The sequence below is a fragment of the Saccopteryx bilineata genome, chromosome 8 (genome assembly GCF_036850765.1).
Source record: "Saccopteryx bilineata isolate mSacBil1 chromosome 8, mSacBil1_pri_phased_curated, whole genome shotgun sequence".
Taxonomy (NCBI): Eukaryota; Metazoa; Chordata; class Mammalia; order Chiroptera; family Emballonuridae; genus Saccopteryx; species Saccopteryx bilineata.
The window spans coordinates 78,617,302-78,643,989 of NC_089497.1; the positions used below are offsets into that span (position 1 = coordinate 78,617,302).

The 26,688-nt window shown below is 40.6% G+C and overlaps 1 pseudogene; it reads right to left on the bottom strand.

Moving 5' to 3' along the window:
- Nucleotides 1-4,122: 4,122 nt before the first annotated feature.
- LOC136311713 (keratin, type I cytoskeletal 19 pseudogene) lies at nt 4,123-26,191 on the bottom strand (annotated as a pseudogene).
- Nucleotides 26,192-26,688: the final 497 nt, after the last annotated feature.

Genomic DNA, 26,688 nt, shown 5'->3' on the forward strand with positions numbered 1-26,688 from the left:
TGGGAAAAGTAAAGGAGGAAATTGAATTTCTTAGCCGAGTTTCACTCAGTGCAACTGCTTTAACACCATCTTCACTTCTGCTTCCTGAGGTACCAAGTGCTGCCAATTCAGTCTTTGTGGAGTTCAGCAGCATAAATGGTATTGCTCTTTGATATTTCTTTCTGCTAGTTGAGAGTCAGTGTTCTCTATTCAGCTAAGTTATTTTTGGCTTATCAATCTGCTTTCCAAATTATGAAATTTTTTTTAAATTTTTTTTTTTTCCTGAGGTTGGAAACGGGAAGGCAGTCAGACAGACTCCTGCATGCGCCTGACTGGGATCCACCCGGCATGCCCACCAGGGGGCGATGCTCTGCCCATCCAGGGCATTGCTCTGTCATGACCAGAGCCACTCCAGCGCCTGGGGCAGAGGCCAAGGAGCCCTCCCCAGCGCCCGGGCCATCTTTGCTCCAATGGAACCTTGGCTGCGGGAGGGGAAGAGAGAGACAGAGAGGAAGGAGGGGGGGTGGAGAAGCAGATTGGCGTTTCTCTTGTGTGCCCTGGCTGGGAATCGAACCCGGGACTTCTGCATGCCAGGCCAATGCTCTACCACTGAGCCAACCGGCCAGGGCCCCAAAATATCTTGATTAAATAAATTAAAAAAATTTTTTTTGGTGATAGAGAGAGGAATGGATAGGGACAGACAGACAGGAAGGGAGAGAGATGAGAAGCATCAATTCTTCATTGTGGCTCCTTAGTTGTTCATTGATTGCTTTCTCATATGTGCCTTGACTGGGGAGGAGGAGAGGCTACAGCATAGGGAGTGACCCCTTGCTCAAGGCAGTGACCTTGGGCTCAAGCTGGTGAGCCTTACTCAAACCAGATTAGCCTGCGCTCAAGCCAGTGACCTCGGGGTTTTGAACCTGAGTCATCCACACCCCAGTCTGACTCTCTATTCACTGCACCACCACCTGGTCAGGCTTGATTAAATGATTCTTAACCACATTGACAGCACTCTGAACTCTGGCCATACTTCTTGTTGAGAGAGCCTGCTGCTATTTGCTAGTGTCTTTGACAGCATTCACCACACCCCAGGAGTGTCAGCCTCACAGACTCATCACAGGACAGCTTGAAATCAACATAAAAAGCACATTTCCAGCAAACCTGCTGGGAAGAGAACAAGGCTTTAGAGGAGAGCTTTCTTGCAAGTTGTTTGACAAATCTTCGACGTGCTTTCCTGTCTCATGCCTTCTCCCACTGGATTCTTCATCTCAAACACTCTTTGAACAGCCATCAAAAGCCCTAAGTCTTCTTCTCAGCGTGCTATATATAGATTAGTAAGTCAACTCCCAGGTTTTCAAACGCTGGCATCTCAGCTCATCGATTTGGATCTTCTGACAAAATGAACCACCATGGTGGTTTCATTTTGGGCCAAAAAAAAATACCTTTATTAGGAAAACACTTCAGTGACAACCAGCTTCAGGCATCTAGGAACTTATAGCCTGGAGGCCTGTAAATCAAAAGGATAGTTACACACTTGAAAAACTCAGCTTTCTTCATTAATAATAAATTCTGCAAATTAAGAGGAGATTTGACATGATAAAAAAAATTGTATTACTATTTGACAAAAGTCATTTTTTCCTTTTTCCAGGACTGTTCTAGACTTTCTTTGAAGGCAGTATCTCCCCCCACGTTTGAACCATGCAGTTGTTTGGCTAGGGAGAAAGAATGTGCCACACAGACAGTATAATGAAGCACTAGGAACCAGGGAGTCACAGGATGTGGAAACTGATTATTATACACAGGAAATGACAGTCTTCCCTGACTTTCCCTCTCCAAGCCCAGGTCCATCCCACCACCTCCCCTTCCAGGTTAGGTCAGCCTGTACTGGTCTTCCATCTGATGGGGAATTCTGCGTACCATTCCTGGTACACATCATTCACTCTTCAGCACCTATCTTTCCCGCCACCTGTGACCTCCACAAGGACAAGAACTTCAAACTCCTTTTTTTAAACATAAGCGCGAATGAATTATGCTATAGTAAAGGAGATATGATAAGTTCTTTGAAGGATAGCTGCAGTAGTTCCCCACATACTTTTGCAGTGTGACTTTGCTGCTCTTTGCATCAGAGGTGGAATCTATCCCCTTCTCACCTTGAATCTACACTGGCCTGCGAGTTACTTTGAACAATAAGATGTGGCCCAAATGACATTGGATGACTTCTGAGGCTAGGCTTCAAGAGGCCCTGCAATTTTGGTTGTTACCATCTGGGAACTAGTCCTCCGTTGAGGAAGCCCAGTTAGCTTGTAGGATCAGTGGGGAACTGAAGTACCAAGTTAAAGCTCCACCAGATGCCACAGAGGAATGAGACTTCCTGGAAAGAGCCAGCAACCCCCCACCTCCACCACCTGATCACAGACATGGGAGTGAGCTCAGCCAACACCAGGCAGAGCGGAGGTGAGCCCTCCCAAGTGAGAACTGCCCAACTGTCAATCCAAAGAACATGAACCCATTGTAAGCCATTAAGTTGGAGGTGATTTGTTGGGCAACAATGATTGATACAGGAAGATTTTTCAGGTTTTCTTCAACATGTGAGTTCTCCTTATTCAAACTAGAGGATCTGTAAAATCTGCCCCGTCCCTCCACCTCCATCAATAGCTTCATTGTAGACTCAACATGTTAAAGCCAAACATGGGTAGGTGAAAGAAAGCAGTTTTAGGAAAGTTACAAGGAGAAAATCAAATGAAATTCCATAATAACATAGATCTCTCTTAATAAAATAATAAAATATAGGGGATAGGACCTGGCTGGTGGCTCAGTGGTAGAGCGTCAGCCTGGCATATGGAAGTCCTGGTTCGATTCCCAGTCAGGGCACACAGGAGAAGCTACCATCTGATTCTCCACTCCTCTTCCTCCCCTTTTCCCTCTCTCGCCTTCACTCTTCCCTTCCCACAGCCAAGGCTCGAATAGTTTGAGTAAGTTGGCGCCTGGATTGAGGATGGCATCATGGACTTGCCTCAGGTGCTAAAATAGCTTGGTTGCCAAACAACAGAGCAGGGGCTTCGGAAGGGCGGAGAACCTCCCCCACTCCCCTATCCCCACCACACAGGGAGCTTGCTGGATAGATTCCAGTTGGGGCACATGTGGGAGTCTGTCCCTGCCTCCCTGCCTCTCAATTAAAAAAATGTAGTGGATGAAGAATCTATTATTTATTTATTTAATTTCTTTTGGTTTCTATCTTGCTTATTTTGTAGATAGAATTACTTAAAAATTCTAAAATATGAATACTACTACTACTACTACTACTAATGCATTACTGCTGACATGTGTAGGGGTGAGTGTGTTCCAGATCTTCCATAGTAACCTCCCATTCTGCATTGGATTGTCTCTTTCATTTATTTATTTACTTATATGTATTCATTTTAGAGGGGGGGAAGAGAGCGAGAGTGAGAGAGAGAAAAGAGGGAGGAATAGGAAACATCAATGCCCATATGTGCCTTGACCAGGCATGCCTGTTTTTTTTTTTTTATTTTTTTTTATTTTTTTTCTTTTCATTTTTTCATTTTTCTGAAGCTGGAAACGGGGAGAGACAGTCAGACAGACTCCCGCATGCGCCCGACCGGGATCCACCCGGCACGCCCACCAGGGGCGACGCTCTGCCCACCAGGGGGCAATGCTCTGCCCATCCTGGGCGTCGCCATATTGCGACCAGAGCCACTCTAGCGCCTAAGGCAGAGGCCACAGAGCCATCCCCAGCGCCCGGGCCATCTCTGCTCCAATGGAGCCTTGGCTGCGGGAAGGGAAGAGAGAGACAGAGAGGAAAGCGCGGCGGAGGGGTGGAGAAGCAAATGGGCGCTTCTCCTGTGTGCCCTGGCCGGGAATCGAACCCGGCTCCTCCGCACGCTAGGCCGACGCTCTACCGCTGAGCCAACCGGCCAGGGCCTGGGGTTTTGAACCAGTAACCTCAGTGTTCCAGGTTGGCACTTTATCCACTGCACCACCACAGGTCAGGCAGGACTGTCTCTTTAATTTATTCCAATCTTCTTTTGCATGTTTCGTTAAGGTTTTACAGGTGTCTACATGCTAGATTGGCATATGTCATCTTAGGCTTATGCTCAGTAGCTTTTAAACAGATATTTATAGTTACTATGAGTAGACCTTTTTTCTCCCCCCTTGGACCAAAATCTTTGATTGACAGGTCAAAGGAAAAGCCAAGGGTAAGGGTCCCTCCCCTCCCATGCCCCTACCCAGAAGCATCCATCCCTCTGCGGGAGACAGGAAGCCCAGGAGATCGGACCAGGCAGTCTTGCCGGTGGACAGGTTGCTGTAGTAGGCATCCTGGCCCTCGAGCAGGCTGCGGTAGGTGGCGATCTCCTGCGCCAGTCACATCTTGATGTCCATGAGCTGCTGGTACTCCAGGTTCTGCCGCTCGGTGTCAGCGCGCACGTCACTCAGCTGGGCTTCACTACTGCTGATCAACGCCTGGATCTGTGCCAGCTGGGCCCCAAAGCGAGCCTCTGTTCCCGCCAGTGTGCCTTCCAAGGCGGCTTTCATGCTGAGCTGAGACTGCAGCTCGATCCCCAGACTCTGGAGCGTGACCTCCATCTTGCTAATCTGCAGGTGCTCTGTGTGGCCAGCGACCTCCCAGTTCAGCTCCTCCGAGTGGCTGGTGAACCAGGCTTCAGCATCCTTCCGGTTCTTCTCAGCCATGACCTCACACTGGCTTCTCATGTCACTCAGGATCTTGGCTAGGTCAATGCCGGGAGTGGAATCCACCTCCACACTGACCTGGCCACCCACCTGGCCCCTCAGCGCACTGATGTCCTCCTCGTGGTTCTTCCTCAGGTAGGCCAGCTCTTCCTTCAAGCCTTGGATCTGCATCTCCAGGTCAGCTCCGGCCGGGCCAGCTCGTCCAGCACCTTGCGCAGGCCGCTGATGTCGGCCTCCACGCTCAGGTGCAGGGCCTGCTCTGTCTCGAACTTGGTTCGGAAGTCATCCGCAGCCAATCGGGCATTGTCAATCTGCAGGATATTCTTGGAGTTCTCGATGGTGGCACCAAGAATCTTGTCCCGCAGTAGTCGTGGCTGTAGTCGCGGGCGGGCCCAGGCCCTGCTTCTGGTACCAGTCCCGGATCTTCACCTCTAGGTCGCCCTTGGCCGCCTCCAGGGCGTGCACCTTGTCCAGGTAGGAGGCCAGGCGGTCGTTGAGGTTCTGCATGGTCACCAGAAGCCCGTCGGACCGGGCCAGGGCGCCCATATAGCCGCCGCCGTAGCCCCCAGAAGAGGAAGAGGACACAAAGCGGGCGGAGGACACTGATACGCCATAGCCCCCGGATCCCCGGTGGATGCTAGGCGCGCTGTAGTTGCCTCCCGCTCCAAAGGGCATGGCGCCGCCGTCTAGGCCCCTGAAGGACGAGGAAGCAGACGACTGGTGATAGCTATAGGAAGTCACCAACACTGGCCGCTGGAACTGTGGTCGGCAGGCGGAGTTGAGTAGACCTTTTTAAAAGTTAAATATTATAGTTCAGATATCAGTTATCTATTGTGATAGTAATTCTAATTAACAGATAATCATAAAATCTAGTGGTTTCAAGTAATAAGCAGTTATTCTGCTTGATACTTAGTGGGCCAGCTGGGGAGTTTGGTTTTGGCTGAATTTACTCATGGGTCTGTGGGTCAGCTGTGGGTAGGTTAGGTGGCCAGGACAAGTAGCTCTCAAATATTCAGAGGTCAGCTGGTGACAGCTATTCTGGCAAGCTATCTGGTGTGACCAGGCTGACTTAGCCTGATTAATTTCATCTTTCACCAATATAGCTGGGCATGCAGTTTATGGCAAAGGCAGAGACATGCTGACTCATCAAAAAGAGGAGGCAAGAAAAGTAGGAACACACACATGCATTTTTTCATGATTCTGATTGTGTGAAGTTTGCTAGTGACACGTCGGCCTGAGCAAGTCATAGCCACAGCCAGAGTCAAGGTGGCCAGGCACCACCCAATGGCATGGAGACAAGGGGTTTCACTGGTGTAAAGGAAAGCAATTGATTTTGTACACTTGTCTTTTAAATAAATTTTTTTGCACCTATTTCCAAGAGACATTTTAATAAGTTCTCATGTTATTCTATTTTTTTTTGATACTTATAACTCATTTTCTATTCAATGTATGAATACATTGACCAGAACTTCCAGGAGAGATAGTTGAAACATCCTCGTGCTGTCCTGATTTTAATGGGAAAGATTCTGGTGTTTAGATGTTAAGGATGGAGATGGATATTGGTCAAAGATAAAGATTCTTTATCAAGTTATAAAAAGATCTTTCCCTAACAGTTTATTAGGAATTTATGTCAGCATTGTCTTTTGTATATTATTGAGTGTTTCTTCAAAGCACTTGCTTAGGTCATATTGAACGAGGTCATTGAGGGGTCATATATGACCATGATCTGGAGCCAGGCAAATAGAGGCTCCTCATCCCTTCCCTGTCCTTGGAATGTGCATCCACTTGCTTTTCTTGCACTGGAAGATGGCCCAAGGATGCAAGCTGGAGAGAGTAAGGTGTTATTGTGACCTCCAGATATGAGCAAACCCGTTAAGGTCTCTTTATAAACTTTTAAGATTCTGGTGGGTGATTTTGAAGATTTATTTCTTGCAGTGTCCAAGAAAAGCCTGGTAAGTTTCTTAATTCTTGAATCTACCACCTACTAATCTGGAGAGGTTTTCCTTTTTCTTCTGCCTCTCTTTGCCCTATGTGTATGAGGGCCAGTTTTCCAACTAGTAGATCATTATTTGGAGTCTCTTATTGGATCTATTAATATATTATGCTAATAAATTTCATAGTATAGTGTCACCCTTGCTTTAGGAGAGAAAAAAGCTTATATTATCAAATGGATATCTGCTTTTGGACAATAGAGTGACATTTTATTTAGAAATTTTGAATCTATATTTATAGATAAAATTGCTTTATAGAGTAAGTGTATTTCCTTGACAGTTCATAAAATCTGTATTTTGCTAGATTTATAAAGGGCATTGTGCAGCGATTACAGGTTTCTAAGGCTTTGGGAGCATTTAATGATGTGGAAATGACCACTTTTTAAAATATTTGAAAAAATCAATAGTAAACCTATAAGACAATGAAATCTTTTAAGGAAGTATATATTATGTTGACAAATACTTCAATTTATTTTGTGGTTGTATATGGAATCAATATCTTCTTGATTCTCCTTGGATGATTTTCTAAAAAATATCTATTTAATTTGAAAGTTTATTTCTTCAAAACTATAAAAACTCAGTCTTAAAATTATTTTCTCTATCTGTTTTTATATATTTTTCAGATCAATAGGTTGAATACTTGTCCTCCTTTAATATTAGATTTTTTTAAAAAAATGTTTTTTGAAATTGTTTTTAAAATTACAAATTTTTTTATTTATTCAATTATAGTGATTTAAAAAAGTTCACTAAAGTTGTCTTAAAAAATTTTATAGCAAAATTTGGAGTTTAATCAGAACAGAGATATAATAAACAGACAAACATAACATACTTTTCTGACAATCAGTTTTGAGACTGAAAGCATCTCCCAACTTCAGAGGTCTAGCTTATTTTTGAGAGACATCAACCATCACAAAAGGTTTTACTCTTTGAACTGTTTCCATTTTACAGCAGAAAACAGAACAGTGTCTCATGCATCCTCCCTCTCTTGTCTAAAATATATCCACAAGCAGAGTCTTTTAATAGTTCAAAAGAAAAACAAATAGCTTTTTCTCTCAGCCAGTTGCTCCCAATCTGGGTTGTGATCTCTCAGTATGAGGGTTCAGGGCACCAAACCCAACCTGAAATTCCAGGACATGGAAGGCTACTTGTCTTTCTAAGAGGGGAGTCACTCTCCTGCGATTACTGTGCCAGTCACTAACCAGGGAGCAACTGGGGTGGAGGGCGCATGACAGAGTAAAGGGTAAGAAAAAAGGAGCAGGATTTTCCATAAACAAATTGTCTTAATTTGTGTTATACATTCTTTTACTATCCTTAGGCTTGTTCCATTGACTTCCTTGGTTCTTATATAGTGTGTCCGTAAAGTCATGGTGCACTTTTGACTGGTCACAGGAAAACAACAAAAGACGATAGAAATGTGAAATCTGCACCAAATAAAAGAAAAACTCTCCCAGTTTCATAACTATTTAGTGCAGTTCGATGTGGGCTCATGTACAGAATTTTTAGGGCTCCTTAGGTAGCTATCCCGTATAGCCTCTACAGACTCGTCACTGACTGATGGCCTACCAGAACGGGGTTTCTCCACCAAACTGCCGGTTTCCTTCAACTGCCTATCCCACCAAGTAATGTTATTCCTATGTGGTGGCGCTTTGTTATAAACGTGCCGATATTCACATTGCACTTTGGTCATGGATTTGAATTTAGCAAGCCACAGAACACACTGAACTTTCCTCTGTACCATCCACATCTCGACTGGCATGGCCGTGGGCTGCTCCGCTGTATACACGGTGTTATTTCATCATCTGCACATGCGCACAAGCTGCCACATCATCCTACAGAAACTGGGAGGGTTTTCCTTTTATTTGGTGCAGATTTCACATTTCTATCATCTTTTGTTGCTTTCCTGTGTCTGGTCAGAAGTGCACCATGAGGCCCTGGCCGGTTGGCTCAGTGGTAAAGCATCGGCCTGGCGTGCAGAAGTCCTGGGTTTGATTCCCGGCCAGGGCACACAGGAGAAGCACCCATCTGCTTCTCCGCCCCTCTCCCTCTCCTTCCTCTCTGTCTCTCTCTTCCCCTCTCGCAGCCGAGGCTCCATTGGAGCAAAGATGACCCGGGCGCTGGGGATGGCTCCTTGGCCTCTACCCCAGGCCCTAGAGTGGCTCTGGTCGCGACAGAGAGACGCCCCGGAGGGGCAGAGCATCGCCCCCTGGTGGGCAGAGCTTCGCCCTCTGGTGGGCGTGCCGGGTGGATCCCGGTGGGGCGCATGCGGGAGTCTGTCTGTCTCTCCCCGTTTCTAGCTTCAGAAAAAAAAAATACAAAAAATAAAAAAAAGTGCACCATGACTTTATGGACACACTATATTATGTATGAATAGATGTGGCATGAGCACTGAAGTTCTTTAACTCAATTGTTCACTCACCTGAGCCCAAAAAATGGAGGTTGGGACTGAGAAAGGAAAGGCCTTTTTATTGCAAAGCAGCTTTAAAAATGAGAATACCATGTCAAATATCCATTTCTAAGAATGCTTTCAAATAGCTCGAACATAATGTAAATTAGCAAGTTATGTAACATTGAGATGAAAGATTCAATAGTTAGATTCCCCCATGCCCTTTAAAAATAATAATAGAGTGACTCCCCTCTACTCTATTTGGAGAAGTCAGACATTTTCCAAACCATGGCACTAACTGATAGTGTTCAAATTCCTAGCTTTTGTTCTAAAGAACTTCTCCACTTAAAACGATAGTAGAGTCTATATTTTCCTGTATAATAATCAGGGTAGAATCAATGAGAATACTCCAAAGTTAGCAATTTACAAAACTTCAAGAAAACAAAAAGCCAGTTAATTAAATCAAGTAAAAGTCTTCAAAATCGCCAGTAATAGTCACATAGCAAAATATTCTTAAGGTTCTAGACACATATTATATATTATTTCATATTTTATCATATTTCCAAATTATCAAGATAATTTACTCCATCATAGGTACAAAGTTTGACCTGTAGTTTTAGCAACAAAATGCTACAATAAAGAGAAAATTTATTCATAAGAATTCCTCCACTTCAAATGAATTATTCTTTGTAATAATCCATTATTGTCAATATTAATATGCAAGGGAATATGTTGAGTTAGGAAAGTGTTTTAATACTAAAGGGATAAGGAATTTTAGAAACCAAGGAAAGCCCCAGCAGGAAGACACACTAACCAATAAGGTTAAATCTATCATGTGTTCCATGAGTGAACAAAAGGAAAAGCTGTCATCATCACCCCCTCCCCACGTGTATCAGCTTCCTGGGCTGCCATAACAAATACCACAGGCTGGGTGGTTAAACCATAGAAAATTATTTTCTCACTGCCTGAAGGAGGTCCAAGATCAAGTTATCAGCAGAAATGTTATTTTCTGAAGCATCTCTCCTATGGTTGGTAGGTGGCTGTACTCTCATAATCTTTCTGTGCTTGTGTCTAAATTCCCTCTTCTTATAAGAACACCAGTCATATTGGTATAAGGACATAAATATGGATTTTCTTCTTAGCAATCATCATTAATTTGTTTAGCAAATGTTCGGCTAGCGGCATGTTTACAAGATTAGACGCAGCCACCTGCCTGTTCATCTCCCCAGGAGTGTCCTCCCAGTAATCCTGGCCAGCTACTTTCACTTCGTCCACCCAGAGGGTCCAGGATAATGTAAACTCACGTTTTATTTCTTGACACAATTTTAGTATGTTAGATATTTCTCACTCGGGTCAAAAATAAAAATTTTATGGAACGTTTTATTGGTGATAATTAGTTATCTTTATGCAAAATAAGTGCATATTCAATCAGAAATATAAATGACCTATATAAAGTGTTCCTACCAGTCATCTAATTAGATATGCACAGAAATTTTATTACATTTATATTCAGGGTTCACTATCTTGCAGGGGACACCCACTGAGTTTTACATCCAACACCTCCATTTCCAGAAACTTCTTTCCACTTTCCCGGCCATATACACCTGCTACTTCCTGCTTATATTTTAGAAGGAATAATGTGTAGTAGATTATGTTTAAAACTTTTAAAGCTGTGAGAAGATAGTCTTCCATACTGACTAAGAAGTCTAGAGAAAACAGATAGGCAAGTAGCAGAAAATTGTTGAGAAGTGGTTGGTAGATTTACCTTTGCTGTGATTAGTGCTCCTGAAGGACAGAAAGAGTTTAGGTACCGAGCTGCAAACAGAGGAGAGCAGAGGGTAAGGGGAAAGGGGCCGTGTGATTGGCTTCCTTGATGGCAGTATGAGTTCGAGGAGTTTAAGGGATATTTCCTAAGGGAGACTCGAAAGGGCTTTATTTCCTGTGACAATCTACAGTGTGTGCATTAGAGCAGAAGTGTGTGTTTAAGCCTAAAAGATATTTGTCTTCCTGCCTGAGGCCCGGCCAATTATGTGAGCTCTCAGCTCTCTCTGTTCTGCTCACCCCAGGTGACCTCAGTAGGTATTGACTTGTTGCCTGTAAACCTCCAGGCCCTGTGCCAGTGTTAAAGGCATCCGGAGAAGGGATTATATCAAGATGAGTAAGGATTTTTTCCTTCCTTTAGAAAGTGTATATTTTTATAAAGGAGTAAGCATGGAGGTACAAGGCTCCCTAGACTCTAACTAATGAGAGGTAATGAGTTATTACCCATCTAATGGGAAGAAATGATCAAAGAAAAAAGGAAGGAGGAAAGTTTTAATGAAGAAATGAGAGAGAAAAACTGCTGGTAAGTGGCAGATTTGGACACAGGAGGAAGCAAGGTATATATACTTTAGCTTGAATTATACTGTGTGGCCGGGACCTTTCCAGAAAAGGGGAATTTGGGTCTTATGAAGAAATGGTAGCATCCCATGCTCCCCTCAGCAATCAGTAAATTATTAGGTCCTTGTCTATGCAGGTAAGCCTTTTGTAAGGTCAGATAGGGAGAGATGCTTAACGGGGATGGGTGTCTTCTCATTCAGGCCATAGAGTCAGTCCCATGAAGGTAATTGTATGTAAACCTGACATGAGAAATTGGACAGTGTTCTTTTTTCCTGGATCAGGTAGATGAAATGTGACATAGAGTTCTCACTAATATATCAAATCCCACAAATCATCTCATTCTCTTGACTCATGTAAGGTTGATTGTGTCTATCAAAAAGACTTTTGTAGTAAAAATGCTGTACAAGTTTTATAAGAAATGGAAAACTTTGTATACACAGAGGGTGTCCTTATTACTTCTTGTCTGGGGAATGAAACCACAGGTGAGTATTAAAATTACCTGTTTACTTATTTCCCCACACTCATTAGAGGATGGGGACCTTGTCTGTCTTTCCACTATTGTGTTCCCAGTTATTACCACAGCAGGTGTGCAGAGTGCTCTCTCAGTAGATGTCTGGGGAGCAAATACATTGATGTTGAATGGATGGCTAAGTAGAGGTGTTGCTGAAATAGAATTTAGATTTTTTTTCCAGCCATAACTGAGACCCTAGAATGGTGAGTTTTTGACTAGTGTAAAGATAGATCTCAAAACCATATGACTGAGATTTAAACTAAATATGAAGGAGAAGAAGACAAATAATCAAATAGACTAGTGTAGACAGTAATTTTGGAAAATGAAGGTAGCAACAAGAATGTAGGAGATGCTTAGTGATTCATGAAAAATCAGCAATGGTAATAAAAGCCAAAATTATCGCCTCCAACACTTATCTGCCTCTGAAGAACATAAGAAAGGAACAAAGACATAGTGATATTTTAATGGTGAGAAGTTGAAATACTTTCAGAATTATCATTGAGATTCACTGAGATGTAATTCAAAATGGAAAGATGGTGATAGTATACCTTTAAAAGAAAGACATTTTGTGATGAAAGTTTAGAGAAGTAGTTATATGTCAAGGATACATAGACCAGTCGAGAAATTCATAATGGTGTAGACCAGTGGTCCCCAACCTTTTTTGGGCCACGAACTGGTTTAATGTCAGAAAATATTTTCACGGACTGGCCTTTAGGGTGGAACGGATAAATGTATCACGTGACCGAGATAAGTATCAAGAGTGAGTCTTAGACGAATGTAACAGAGGGAATCTGGCCATTTTTTAAAAATAAAACATCGTTCAGACTTAAATATAAGTAAAATGAAAATAATGTAAGTTATTTATTCTTTCTCTGTGAACTGGAACCAAATGGCCCACGGACCGCTACTGGTCCGTGGCCTGGGGGTTGGGGACCACTGGTGTAGACTATTGTTGAGGAAAATTGAAGGGGGAATCAGAAATTATATTGTTGGAGGATTGTTTTTTAAGCTTCCTGGCCAGATAGAAGAAAGAGATATTATGCTTTTGATGGAGACTCAAAAGATGACCTTGTCAAGACACATTCATGATGGAGGCACTCAGATATTAAAAAGTCTGCTTGACTTTTAAGTTGCTAAGAAGCTGAGTGCATGCAAGCTTATGAGGTTCTCTGAGAAACTGAAAACAATCCCCCATAAGATAGGCCATTAGGAGGATAGTTCCTTGAGGTCTGCCTCTGACATCTAGGAGATACTTGTTGACGAAGTGGAAGAACAGAAGCTTTGGGAGAAGTCCTGTGACATCTTAGATTTCATGATAACTACTGAGGGTAATTTGGTGTGGTAGGCTGTGTGCTACAGACTTCATGAGGGTAGATTTCGAAAAAGATGAAGGAAAACATAAGCATGATATAATGTCATGCTATGTCAATGGGAAGATGACAGCAGATTTGGGAACTTCTTACAAATACTATTCTGATTTTGAATATTGTAAACTTTAAAACCATCCATCTGATAACACTCCAGCAATTCTGAAAAGAAATTAAGACTGTTGCGTAGAGAGATCTCCAGCAAACTCAGATTTTCAAAAGATATATATAAGTGGTAGAAAAGGGGCCACAAATCAATAAAAAATATGTGAAGATGAAAATATCATTGATTTTCAACTGGTGTGCCAGAGCACACTGATGTGCTGGAAGGGTTTTTGAAATGTGCAACACCTGGCTATTTAGTCAGAGGTAATGACCTCCTTCCCTTCAACTGTCAAATAAAAACATAACAGCCAACACAACAATAGCCATCTTTGCAAATGAAACAAAACTATACCTATTTTTTTTCAGATTGATAAATATATTTTTTGGTATGCTGCAGAATTTTAGTAATTCATTTAAGTGTGTCTTGAGATAAAAAAGGTTGAAAATTGCTGGTCTCTAAGTGTGAGAATAATGCCCATAAGGCTTAAGTATGCTCAGGTTTGCAGACAATGCCACTGACAATAACATAAAATAAAATTTCTTTAATATATTTAGAGCAAGAAAGAGAAAATCGAGAAGGAGGCTGCACAGTGGCCTCCGGGCGAAAGGCAGCGTTGCCCGTCCCTGTGCGCCTCCCACGTCAGCTTCATCTCCACACTCAACAGAGTGGGCGATCACGGCTTTCTTTTTATTTTTCAATTCTACTTTACATTTAATGTTATTTTTATTAGTTTCTGGTGCACAGCATAGTGATTAGACTATCATGTACTTTACAAAGTGTCCCCCTGCTATTTCCAGTGCCCACCTGGCACCATGCATAGTTATTACAATACCATCAGCTATATTCCCTGTGCTGCAATTTATATCCCCATGACTGTTTCGTAACTGCCAATCTGTATTTCTTAGTTCCTTCACCTTTTCCACCCAATTTCTCTAACCCTCCTCCCCCCTGGCAACCATCAGTCTGTTCTCTATAAGTCTGTTTCTATTTTGTTTGTTTATTCTGTTCTTTAGATCCCACATATAAGTGAAATCATATGGTATTTGTCTCGCTCTGACTGACCCATTTCAACCAGCACAATGCTCTCCAGATCTGCCCATGCTGCTGAAAATGGTATGGCTTCATCCCCTCTACGGCCTAGCAACACCCCACTGCATACAGGCACCACAGCTTTTCATCCTCTCAGCTGCTCATGGCTACCTGGGCTGCTTCTATCTTCACCACCGTGAACAACACTGCAATGAACATAGGGATGCATATATTCTTTTGAATTTGTGTTTTAGGTTTATTTGGATCTGTACCTAGAAGTGGAATTGCTGGGTCACAAGAAAGGTCCATTTTCAATCCCCTGAGGACCTCCCAAACTGTTCTCCCGGTGGCTGCACCAACACGCATTCCCACCGCCAGTGCACGAGGAAACGCTTAGGAGAGTTTTCACTCAGCAGCCTTTCTTGAGGAGTTTAGTAGAGAACAAACTTCAACCAAGTAATGATTGAGAAATCATCAGCAAAGAAATTAATGCATTAAAGGATGAGTGAATTAAAATATGTAAATGTCCATATAAGACTAAAACAATATGGGATAAACATAGAAGATGCAGGTAGAAATATTATATACTGTGACAAAGTAAAAATTAAGCAGCTGAAAAATGGAGTAGAACAAAGAAGGAAATATAAAAGACAGAAAAAGCTCATGGTTGTGTAGGAACTAGGTGGGCATAAATTGATGCTTAAAAATAGTATAAAACAGATAGTAAAAGTTTAGATAAGAAAATGGGAAAATAGAGATATTTTAACTTTGAGTAGTATGAACGTTCATGTATGTCCTCAAGCCTCCTGATTCTCCAGAGTACAATTGATTTATTTTTAAAATGTGTAAGTCAACATTAAAAAAAGGCAAATGCATGTTCTACTTTTTTCCATAAATTGGTTATCAAACAAACATGACTTTAAGTTAATAAAACTGTAACTGGAACTAATTTCAATTTTTGAATAAAAACTCACTCCTGGGGGTCAGTGAGCATGAAAAAAACCTTGCTACTCAAAGGGTTAAAAAGGAACAAATATAAAGATAACCACTAGAACACAAATATGAACCTTCCTAGATATAAATTATAAATAAATAAATAAACAGAACATATAGACTATATACGTCTCACAAAGACACAGCAAATACAACAAAATATGCATAATTACAAAATAACAACAGTTGGGAGGGGCATAAAGAGAAACAAATATAAGGTGATGGAGGATGATTTGACTTTGGGTGATGGGTGCACAACATAATTGACTGTCCAAATGATGTGGAGATGTTTGCTCTAAATCTATGTGCTCTTGTTGACTAATGTCACCCTGTTAAATTTAATTGTCTAAATAGAAAAATAAATAAATAAAAATGAGACCAAATCTATCAGTCATATTAACATGAATGGATTTAACTCTCTTAATTAAAGAAAAAAAAATCAATTTGGCTCACAAAAGAAAACCCAAATATATGCTGTGCATGTAAAATGATTCAGAGGGGCTAAACAACAGAAGAATAGATTTTACTTGTGGAAAGATGGAATGGACACAACTAAAAATTCTGGACATCATGTATAAAAGAAACATAAGAAGGCTCTGAAAGCTGGAAGGAAGAAGGTAGACTCGCTGGGTATTCTAGACCTAAGGGAAAATGATGATGAGTTCTTTGGCTTTTCTTTTTTGGCTCATATACCCTAGAGGTGGAGCTGGAAAATCACAAAATGGAAAAGCCACAGGGCACAGAAGAAACAAAGAAAAACCCTGCTGTCTCTAGCGAAAGGATCAGGAAAGGGGCAGTTCAGTTCAACAAGACAGAAATGTATAGACAAGGACCACTCTACTCCAGCCAACCCAGAAGAAAATGGTGGCTCACCCCCACCCATGCCAGAAAAGATGCATGGGGGGGCTCAGACCCCCACTCTCATGTGTTTTTCCATTTATAGCAAAGACTGTAGAAGAAACCAAGAGTAATTAACCTATTGGTTATAATACAATTCACTCTTGGTGTTTCCTTTGTGTCAATACTGTTTGTTTTGGGGCCTCCATAATTCTAGACCTTCCCCTGTTTTTATCTTTGCCCACCTCAGGAAGTTAGCCTTTGTACTAATCTGTAGGATACACAGACCCTCTCATTTAGGGACTAGCCAGTTTTGTCCCTGCTCTTCAGACCCACCTTGATGCCATCCACATTCTAAAATTACGTGTGGAATTATGTGAAGCCTCTAATTGGACTTTAATTTTTTATTTTCCCTTTGTTTTTAAAGTTGTTGAAACAATACCATTTTTACTAGACTATTTGTTGAAAGGGGAAAGAACATGGAAAAGAAATCAAAGCTAATCCTCAACACAAGTTAAAAACCATAGCACTAAATATTCGAGTTATTTGCTTATGTAAGGGAAAACTTTACCCAAGCTATTGCAGATACCGTAATTTAAAATGGTATTGCATAATAATATTACCAGAAATTAGAATTAGAATAAAATGCTTTCTGATCATGTAAGATTTCTTGAAGAAATCTAGACGAAGTGTAATGTCTCTTAAAGAAAGGTTGTATTAAAAGGTATTTTTAAAGTTCTCAGAAAAAAAGTCATATTTTATATCTTTATCAGATTTTATTGAATTTAAAAAGCAATGCTATCTATTTTTATCACCTGCTCAATTATGAGATGACTTTGGGATAACATTTTTATAAAATCCTTTGCTTATTATTTCTTGGATGTGACACAAAAGGCACAGGCAACAATAGAAAAAATAGACAAGTTGGATTTTTTTTAATTTAAAATTTTTGGGCATCAAAAGACAATATCAACAGAATAAAAGGCAACCCACAGAATAAGAGAAAATACTTGCAAATAATATATCTGATAAGGGGTTAATATCCAGAATATATAATTTCTAAAACTCAACAATAATTTTAAAAGTCCTGATTCAAAAATGGGCAAAGGACTTGAATAGACATTTCACTGTAGGAGATTTACAAATGATCAACAAGTATATGAAAAGATGCTCAACATCACTAATCATTAGGGAACTGTAAATCAAAACTATAATGAGATATCCTCTTGTACCCATTAGTGTGGGTACTATTAGGAAAAACAAAACAAAACAGAATATAACAGGTGTTGGTGAGGAGGTGGAGAACATGGAACCCTGTGTACTGTTGGTGGGGATGCAAAATGGCTGTAAAATGGTACAGTGCTGTGGAAAACAGCCCAGGAGCTCCTTAAAAAGAAGAACTATTATATAGTACAGCAACTCTATCCAGGATATACATGCAGAACAGTTGAAAGCAGGGTCCCAAAGAGATATCTGTATACTTTCATTGATAGTAGCATCCTTCACAACAGCCAAAACATGGAAGCAACCCAAGAGTCCATGGACGAACAAACAGATTAGCAAAATGTGGCATATACACACAATGGAACATCACTCAGTCCCAAAATGGAAGAAAATTCTGACATAAACTACATGATGAACCTTGAGGACACTATGCCAAGTGAAATAAGACAGTCAAAAAAGGAACAAACCATATAATTCCATCTATATGAAAGGGCAAACATTTGAATGGAAACTACAAACTCAGAACAAATTAAGAGATGAGAGAGAATTAGCAGTTCAAATGAATACAAATCTTATAAAGCAAATGATACCTTAGGGTACTCAATAAATTTAAACAAATTAACTGAACTGTGTTTGCTATTGTAGAGGAATTCAGAAATTGGGCAAGATGTGGGAGTCAGAGTTGGGCAATTATTCCAAAAAAACCCTTAAAGGTGATCTTTATAAACACAATATGCCTTTCTGTTAATATTTAACCATATGAATTATTAATTTATTGTAACCTTTTCTTTTTGCTGATAATTTTAACACAATCTCAGATATCATATACTTTTATCTTAAAATATATTAGTATTTATTTAGAAAAATAAAAAAAATGTTATTTTTATGCATGACCACAATAGCAGTGGAGGTGGCTTATTTGGCAAAGATTTGGGATCTACCAGAATTGGAAAATGATCATTGGGACATGGAATGGGTTAACACAAGGTCATACTAGACTGGTTTTGTTGGTTTCTTTGATGGGATTTCTGAACTTGCGAAGGCAGTGCAACCAAAATGATACTACATATCTGTACTTTATCAAGAAATCTAAGTCCCCCTAATTTGTGGACAAGATGTGGAATCAGACATACAGACTGATTCCAATATTCAAATAAAATTGTGGATTTCTCTTCAACTGGAGGAAAGTTTCTGTTCTTTGTCATTTTTTATATATTTTATATTTTTGGTAATGATTTTGAAAAAGATATAGGTCGCCTGACCTTTGGTGGCGCAGTGGATAAAGCGTCGACCTGGAAATGCTGAGGTCGCCGGTTCGAAACCCTGAGCTTGCCTGGTCAAGGCACATATGGGAGTTGATGCTTCCAGCTCCTCCCCCTTCTCTCTCACTGTCTTTCTCTCCTCTCTCTCTCTCTCTCTCTCTCTCCTCTCTAAAAATGAATAAATAAATAAAAAATTAAAAAAATTTAAAAAGTGTTAGCTAAAAAAAAAAAAAAAAAAAAAAAAGATTTAGGTCTACTCATCTAGGTTGTGGATAACAGAATTTATAGCCAAAAAATCTTTATTATCTGTAGGGTAGATTGAATCCAATATGCTGAAATTTAATGGTTCTGAATAAATGTTTCTTTATTAGTTTACAAAAATTCTACTCTAAGAGATAGAAGGTTTCAGCTGACAGTACATACACAATCGACTAATGGTATGATGAGGCTTTCAAACAAGAAGGAATGTCATTAGAGGTTGTAAGAATACACATAGATATCTAGAAAGAGAGTGGTTATAACCTTGTTTCTTCTCTGCTTCAGTGGGTCATTTGAAGAGGATTTAGACAGATTGAGTAGCCAAGAGATATAAAAGAGTAACTGAAGTGGTTAAGCCATGACATGTAAACAATCTGTTAAAAGAAATGAGAATAAATATTTTGTAAAAAAGAAAACTTGGGTGATGTGATAATTATCTTCTGATATTTGAAACATTATCGTGTTAACATATAATTAGAATTTTTGTTAAGACTCGAGTGTTAGCATTTTAACCAATAAAAGAACTTCCTGGGAGACAGTTTTAGTTCAAGACACAGAAAAATCTTTTAATGGTATGTGACTTATTTTGAAGTCATTGGAAATGTTCTGGAATAGAGGCATCATTTCTTGGGATATTATACCAGGCATCCAAGCTTTGGATGATTAAGTAACACTGAAAGTCGTTTTCATGTCTGAATTTTTAGCATTCTATAAAGCTGTTTTCAGCTTGCTTGACTTCAAAGAGGCTAATTTTCTAGTAATCCAATCCAAGATAATTATGTTTTAACCCTAAAGGGATGGTACAACTTAATAGGGATAATATTTCTTAATATTGCCTAGCTTCCTTGCTCCTTAACCTTCTGTCTGATTCACATTTAAGTGGCATCTGATTATTATTCTGTCTTCTTGGAAAATTCCTGCCTCTTTTAAACTCAAGATCCTTGTATGATGCAGGTAACCACATCACAGGATTGTTTTCCAATTTCTAGTTCTGGTCTAATGGAAAAGCCCTTTGACATTTGATTGGTAGGAGTTTGGTGACAGACCCTCAGTAAGACCCAGTGAATATTTTAATTATTCCTATTCTAGGTTACTATGCTTGACCAGCTATAGAACTTTCTATAAAAAAGTCTTTATACATTTATAACTACAAAATAGCCATAATTTAACACTAGACATCATAATCCCCACAATTGCATTAACATCCTTTTCTCCCAAATAATGGTGACAGACACAAGTGGAGATGAGTAGGTGTATGAGGAGACAAAGTTAGAGACAAAGATTTGGAAGAGTTGATAGAATAGGTATGTTGGGCAGATAAAATATATTATGCTCACTTTGTTAAAGATGGCGTTGCCTACATGGAAGCTGTCACCCAGGTGATATTAATGTGTGTTGGGGGCAGGCTCTGGGCAGGCAGGATCCTTGTAGCCTGGGGCTTGGTTTTGGGATTAAGCCTTTCCCACCTTTTTTGATGTGGGTTGGTACAATCCCATCATGCCCCAGTTAAGTGACTTTGTATTAGAGACTTCCTTATTTTGTATATTGGATTAAAGGTTTGGATTTCTACACTATAAATGGGGACAGAACGGGATCTTGCTCTGTTGGTTCCTGAGATTATCATTAGAGGGGAGAGCAGAGAGGAGAGCAGAGAAAGGTCATGTGGAGGAGGCCAGGAGAAGCAGCCAAGATGGCGGAGTATTGAGTGAGAAGCCAGTGTGCAGGGAGAAGGAAGGAGATGGGGAACAGAAGTGAATAAGTCTGGTGAGCTAGAAACCTTTGATTCTAGAAAACTCGAATAAGTCAGTAGCTTTGTGAGCACTGACTGTGAGTGGGTTTTGGAGCCCAGTGTGTGTTTTTACTTGCCCGCCGGGTGCAAGCTAGGATTAAAGATGATGGCCCACCAGTTTTTGGCTCCATTGTTTCTTTACCGACTGTCCGAATCCAATGCGAACCTGCATGGGCCAGGCGGCTGTGATAGTAGCCCTGGCTACTGGCTTTACAGGTAGCTAGCTTACAGAATGTGTCGAGAGAGAACAGTGGAAATTTCAGTTCTGGGGTAGGTGTTTGTTCTTGACATTCCTCCAGGTGTGCTTGTTACTTAACACTCAGACCAAACATTAGATTAAGAAAAGAGTAAAGAAAAATATTATTTATAATCTTCTGTGTAATGGCCTGCACTGGGTACTTTACCTTGTTATCTCATTCAATTCTCATAACAACCTTTGGAGACAGGTGGTAAAGGATACAGGTAAGAAAACAGTTCAGGAAGTTAAACACTTGCCCTATTCGACATAGCTAGTAAGCTATGGAGTGCTGGTGATTCCCACTGACAAATGGTTGCCTTTTCTGGCACACCACACTGCATTCCCTGTTGTAGAAATGAAAGTGGGGGGTCTCAAGACATAGCATGTGGCAATGGGCAGTGGCACCACAACTATCTTTACCTCATTTAAGCAACAAATGGTTATTTGCTTTTAATGGAATATTTACAAGATGAGAATATTGGATTTCTGGAACTTTCTAGAGTTCAAAGCAGACAATTCATTTTAAGAAGCCATAGAGCACATTTAAGTTTGTTAGCCATCACAAACATCAAGCAGGTAGCTCAATGCATTCTGTAAACCATAAAAAGCAGAAATATTAAAAAAAATATATATAATTTTATAGCTGCCCCTGGAATCAATGCAGCAAATTTGCTGGACCTCAAGGTTTGAAGTGTCAAGATTAAATCAATGTGAGAAAAGGTTTCTTGACCTTCAAATACCTTGAGTTCAATGAAACCTGCTTGAGAGGAATGCAACTTGGGCTCAGGGCTGTGGGAAGCCTTTGGCAACTGATGGCACACTGGAGGAAGGCTGTGATAATGCACTCCCTATCAATTCCCTTATCTCCTGATTACATTGCTTTTTAAAAGCAATCCCTCAGGGTAAATCTCTTCAATTGATTTTACTGTCAGGAGGCAGTTGAGTTCACATAGGAGGCAGATTAGTACCTCACTAGTTAAGTGCTTGAGCAATTTACCCTACATGCTAAATTATGGGCTTTATCAGCCCAGAGCTCCTTAATTTCCAGAGCAAGGTGAAAATGATACCATTTGGGCCAACCATTGATCTTCACATTTCTGTTGTTGGGAAGTTTGACAGTTTTAACTTCTCTGTAACTTTAGTAAAATCTTCCAAGTTCTGGAACTGATTTTTCAATATCACTATCTGACCCTATCTCACTTGGTAAATTGTATGTTCACATTACTATGAATTGCTAGAGTCTGACTTCTCTATTACTCCAAATAAGTATAAGAATTTGCTGAAAATGGTATTATTGTTAGTGTTGGTAACCAGTTTGTGTGGTTATGTGATGTGGTATGCATCTAAAACAAAAATAATAAATTACAGAGAGCAATGAAAGAAAAAAACCCACAGTTCAGCTCAACATCAAAATGTTGCAATAAATCACAGTGTTATTCTCCAAATTTCACTATGCTTATGAGAGCAGAGGTGGTATTTCATTCCCTCCATAGCAATGGTGAGATTCAAAAAATTTAACAACTGGTTCTCTGCTCTAACCACTGTTTTAAGTATTAAAAACCGATATACTGAAAGGTAGTTTATTATTTCATGCATTTAATACTTAAATAACAACAATAAAAGAGGTACACAAAACTAGATTATGAGTTTAACAATATTAATAAAAATATTAAATAATACCTAAAAAACAATAAAACTGTTATTTAAGATATTTCCATATTGCTTTTTTTGTTTGTGTGTGTGTGTGTGTGTGAGAGAGAGAGAGAGAGAGAGAGAGACAGACAGACAGACAGACAGGAAGGGAGAAAGATGAGAAGCATCAATTCTTTGTTGCAGTACCTTAGTTGTTTATTGATTGCTTTCTCATATGTGACTTGACCCGGGGCTACAGTGTTGCATTCACCAAGCAGGAGAACAAACGTCGGAGACTTTCAGGGGTTTAGATCTTACTTTATTGGCTAAGTTTAACCTGTGCAGGGACGAACTCTCAAGGTTTCTAGAGACACCGTACCCACAAAGGGCTGCAAACAAGAGTTGTGCCTGGCGCTTACAACAAGGTCCTTATATATCCTAAGTGAGCAAACATTATACAGAAGCAGATGTGGCAGTTAGCTATTCGCTAGGGAGGTCGAGTGCAGCATAGCAACAGGGGAAGGGTTTAGCTTAGTGTAGACTTTCAAACATAAACTTCTGATAAGGGTCTCTAACTAATAGAATGCAGGATGTTTGTCCAGCTTTGTGCTGATCTCTTTGTTCTCAGCCTCACAGGGACCCTATCAGCCCTTCCCTGTTCCTGCTCCCTCAAGAGTTAAACTCTGGCAGCCACTACACACCTCCCCGAACCTAACATACAGCAGACCCAGTGACCCCTTGCTCCAGCCAGCGACCTTGGGTTCAAGCTGGTGAGTCTGCGCTCCAGCTGGTGACCTCGGGGTTTTGAACCTGGGTCCTCTGTGTCCCAGTCCAATGCTGTATCCACTGTGCCACCACTTGGTCAGGCTCCATATTGCTTCTTGATTGAAGTCTTCACTTACAATTTTTTTTCCACTATAGATGAAACGAACTTTACTATGGGTGCTTAGAATACACTGTTGCACAGATAAACTTTAAAAAAAGAGTAAGAAATAGCCTGACCTATGGTGGCGCAGTGGATGGGGCGTCGACCTGGAATGCTGAGGTCGCCGGTTCGAAACCCTGGGCTTACCTGGTCAAGGCACATGTAGGAGTTGATGCTCCTCCCCCCTTTCTCTCTCTCTCTCTCTCTCTCTTCCTCCCTCCTATAAAATGAATAAATAAATAAAAATAAAAAAGAGTAAGAAATATAAATTTGTGATTTGCACATTGTACTGCTGCCCAGGTGCCCACTTTAGAGAGAACCCTGAATACAAGTGCCATTTTAACAACCGGTTCACTGAACTCAACAATAAATTCGGTATCGGTTCTGCCAAACTGGTGCTGAATCCCACCACTGCTCTGTAGTTTTTGTTATTTTCAGGCAACCCTCACTGAAACACCTAGAAAGCAAAATCCCTTTCTTCTATTTGTAAAGTATTACCTTCCTTGAAGTCTCCACACAACTTCAGTTATATGACTAGCTAGACTTCTATTTGCAAATCAGTTATTGAAGGAATGGGAAAGATTTCTAGTGAATGCTCTTAACTGGATTTTGGCAGAGGGTTGGTGATGGTCTTCCCTCTACTGTGTTACTCTTCTAAGGGCTTTAAAAAAAATAGATGAGCATTATGTTCACAAAATAGTCCCTTATGATTTCTCTGAGCAACAGACTAATAGATTTCACTTCCTGACTTGTTCCTGATCTCCTTGGCTTCTGACCATTTTTCTCTTTCTTTATATGGACCTCTACTTGCCCAGAGCCTATCAGATTTCCTCCGCCTTCTCCACAGCTTCCAGTTGAATGACATCTGCAAGGTGGAATTGGCTACCTACAGGATGGAAACAAACAATATACTTGGTGCACATGGACATAAGTATAGGGTATTTGTTTATTTCAATGTTGAAGATTCAGAAAAGACTTATTGAAAGGAGCATTTTTTAAATGGTGACACAGAGCACAGATGCATAAGCATTACCTGGGCAGAGAAGAAGAGCAGAGGCTAAGATCCTAAAATGAGAGAGACTGATGTCAGTGGGAGACCAAGTGGCTTCGTACGGCTGCAGTGATAGGTAAAGAGGGGAAAGAGGAGCCAGTGAGGTTGGAGAAGAAGGCAGAGCGAGGTTATGAAGAAGTTTTCCAATTTTCATTTGTTTCCAAGGATTCCTTTATGGATTCTAAAGGAAGCAAGGGCATAATTACCTGGTCCTTCAGAAAATATATATAGCTCCTAATACTAATGATTTGCCTCCACATTTCAAACAAGTATTGCTCTTTGCCCCTGGGATGAATAGAGGGGCAGATAAACACCCTTCTTACTGTCTTTCATTGTGTAAATCCTGAGTATTTTTAGCTTCAAACCTTCATCTTACAAAGAATCATTTAGGAATTCGTCATCTTTGAAAATTACACTCCTATATTTGTAGAGCACCTTACATTTCCCAACTAAGGATCATTTCAAAATGCAAACATAACTTCATCCCCCTCCCTACCTAATGCCAGTTTAGTGGCCCCTAATTGCCATGATCTGCTGGGTCCTCCCCTGGTCTGCTCCCCTGATGCCTCTTCAACTTCCTGCTTATTCTTCTTGCGAGGCTCTGAGCTCAAGTCTCGCTGACTTTCTTTCAGGCTTTGTCTCTCTTGACATAAAGAATTTGAACCTGATAATTTCTCTTTTTGTAGTATCGTCTCATTTCCTTCTCACCCAGCTAACATTCATTCCTCCTTCAGATCTCAGCCTCGTCCTCACCTCCTCAGGGACATCTCTCCCAGCCCCTCTCTGATCAGGCTGGTTTTCCTCAATTGTTCATTACCGACAGTCCAGCTTTCTAAGAGTTAGTACAGGCCTTGTGACCTGCTGAATGGGTCCAGCTCTCCACTTCTCCCTTTGGTATGTGTTTCTGGGAATTCCTTGGTAAACAAAGCAATCAACCACAAATGTGTTTTCCTCACCTTTTTTTGGAACAGATTTGCACACTCCTTTTTGTTATGATACGCTCAATCCTTTCCCATTTCATTCAGTGACTCAGATCTATTCCAGCATCTTCAAACACTTCTCAGTCTTCTTCGTAAGCTCCTATTCCTTCCCTGTTCCTCCCACGTAGATATTTGTCAGGGCCCTCCCTGTCATTATTCCTATTCTTTCCTTTCCATATAAACTCTCTCTAGGTTATCATACCTACCCTCATGCTACTTAGTCACCAGTGAGTCTCAAATATTTTATCAATATCTCTCTAGAATCCACCTCTCATTAAGTTCAGTTGCATCATTCTAGCAAATAACAGAATATTTCCCTTTGAGGTGTTGAAGACACCTTATAATCTATATGTCTAATAGTGCCCTCCACACTTCTTCCATTAGCACTGCTCCTTCTCCACTATTCCTCAAGTTTAGTATCTTTGAGTCAGTTCTGGTTCTTCCCACTTTCTAATTCTTCCACCTTAATCTGTACTCTCATCTGATCAACAAGTGCTGTGAGGTTCACCTCTTCAATGTTTCTAGAATCTGGCTTCTCTATTTCTATCATTCCCCAAGAGGATTTCTCCTTAGTCTTTCTCCTTTATACTTTATATTCAGTCTATTTATTTACAGTTGGCCTACAATATTGTCATCAGAGTTAGCATTCCAAAACAAACAGAAACTTGATCATGTAATAACTCTGGCTATAAAGCATTGCTCATTATACATTCTCTATAGGATGTTATTTAAGATCCTTGGCATGACATCAGACCATCTCATATTACTTTGCCCATAATTGTTCACTCTGATCACGCTCATCTTCCCCTTTCACTACACACTTGCTGACCTCCGCTGTTTTGCTCATGTTGATTAATCTACCTTCGGTAGAGATCTCTGGGTAATTTCTTTAATGTTCAAGTATCACATTCCTTGTGAAATTTCCCTGGAACTCTCTCGCCAGGAACTGTCCCCTCCTTGGTGTTGCCACGGTATTTCGTATGTGCCTTTGTAGCACTCATCATAATAAACAAATAAATACTATACATATTTGCACATATATACTTC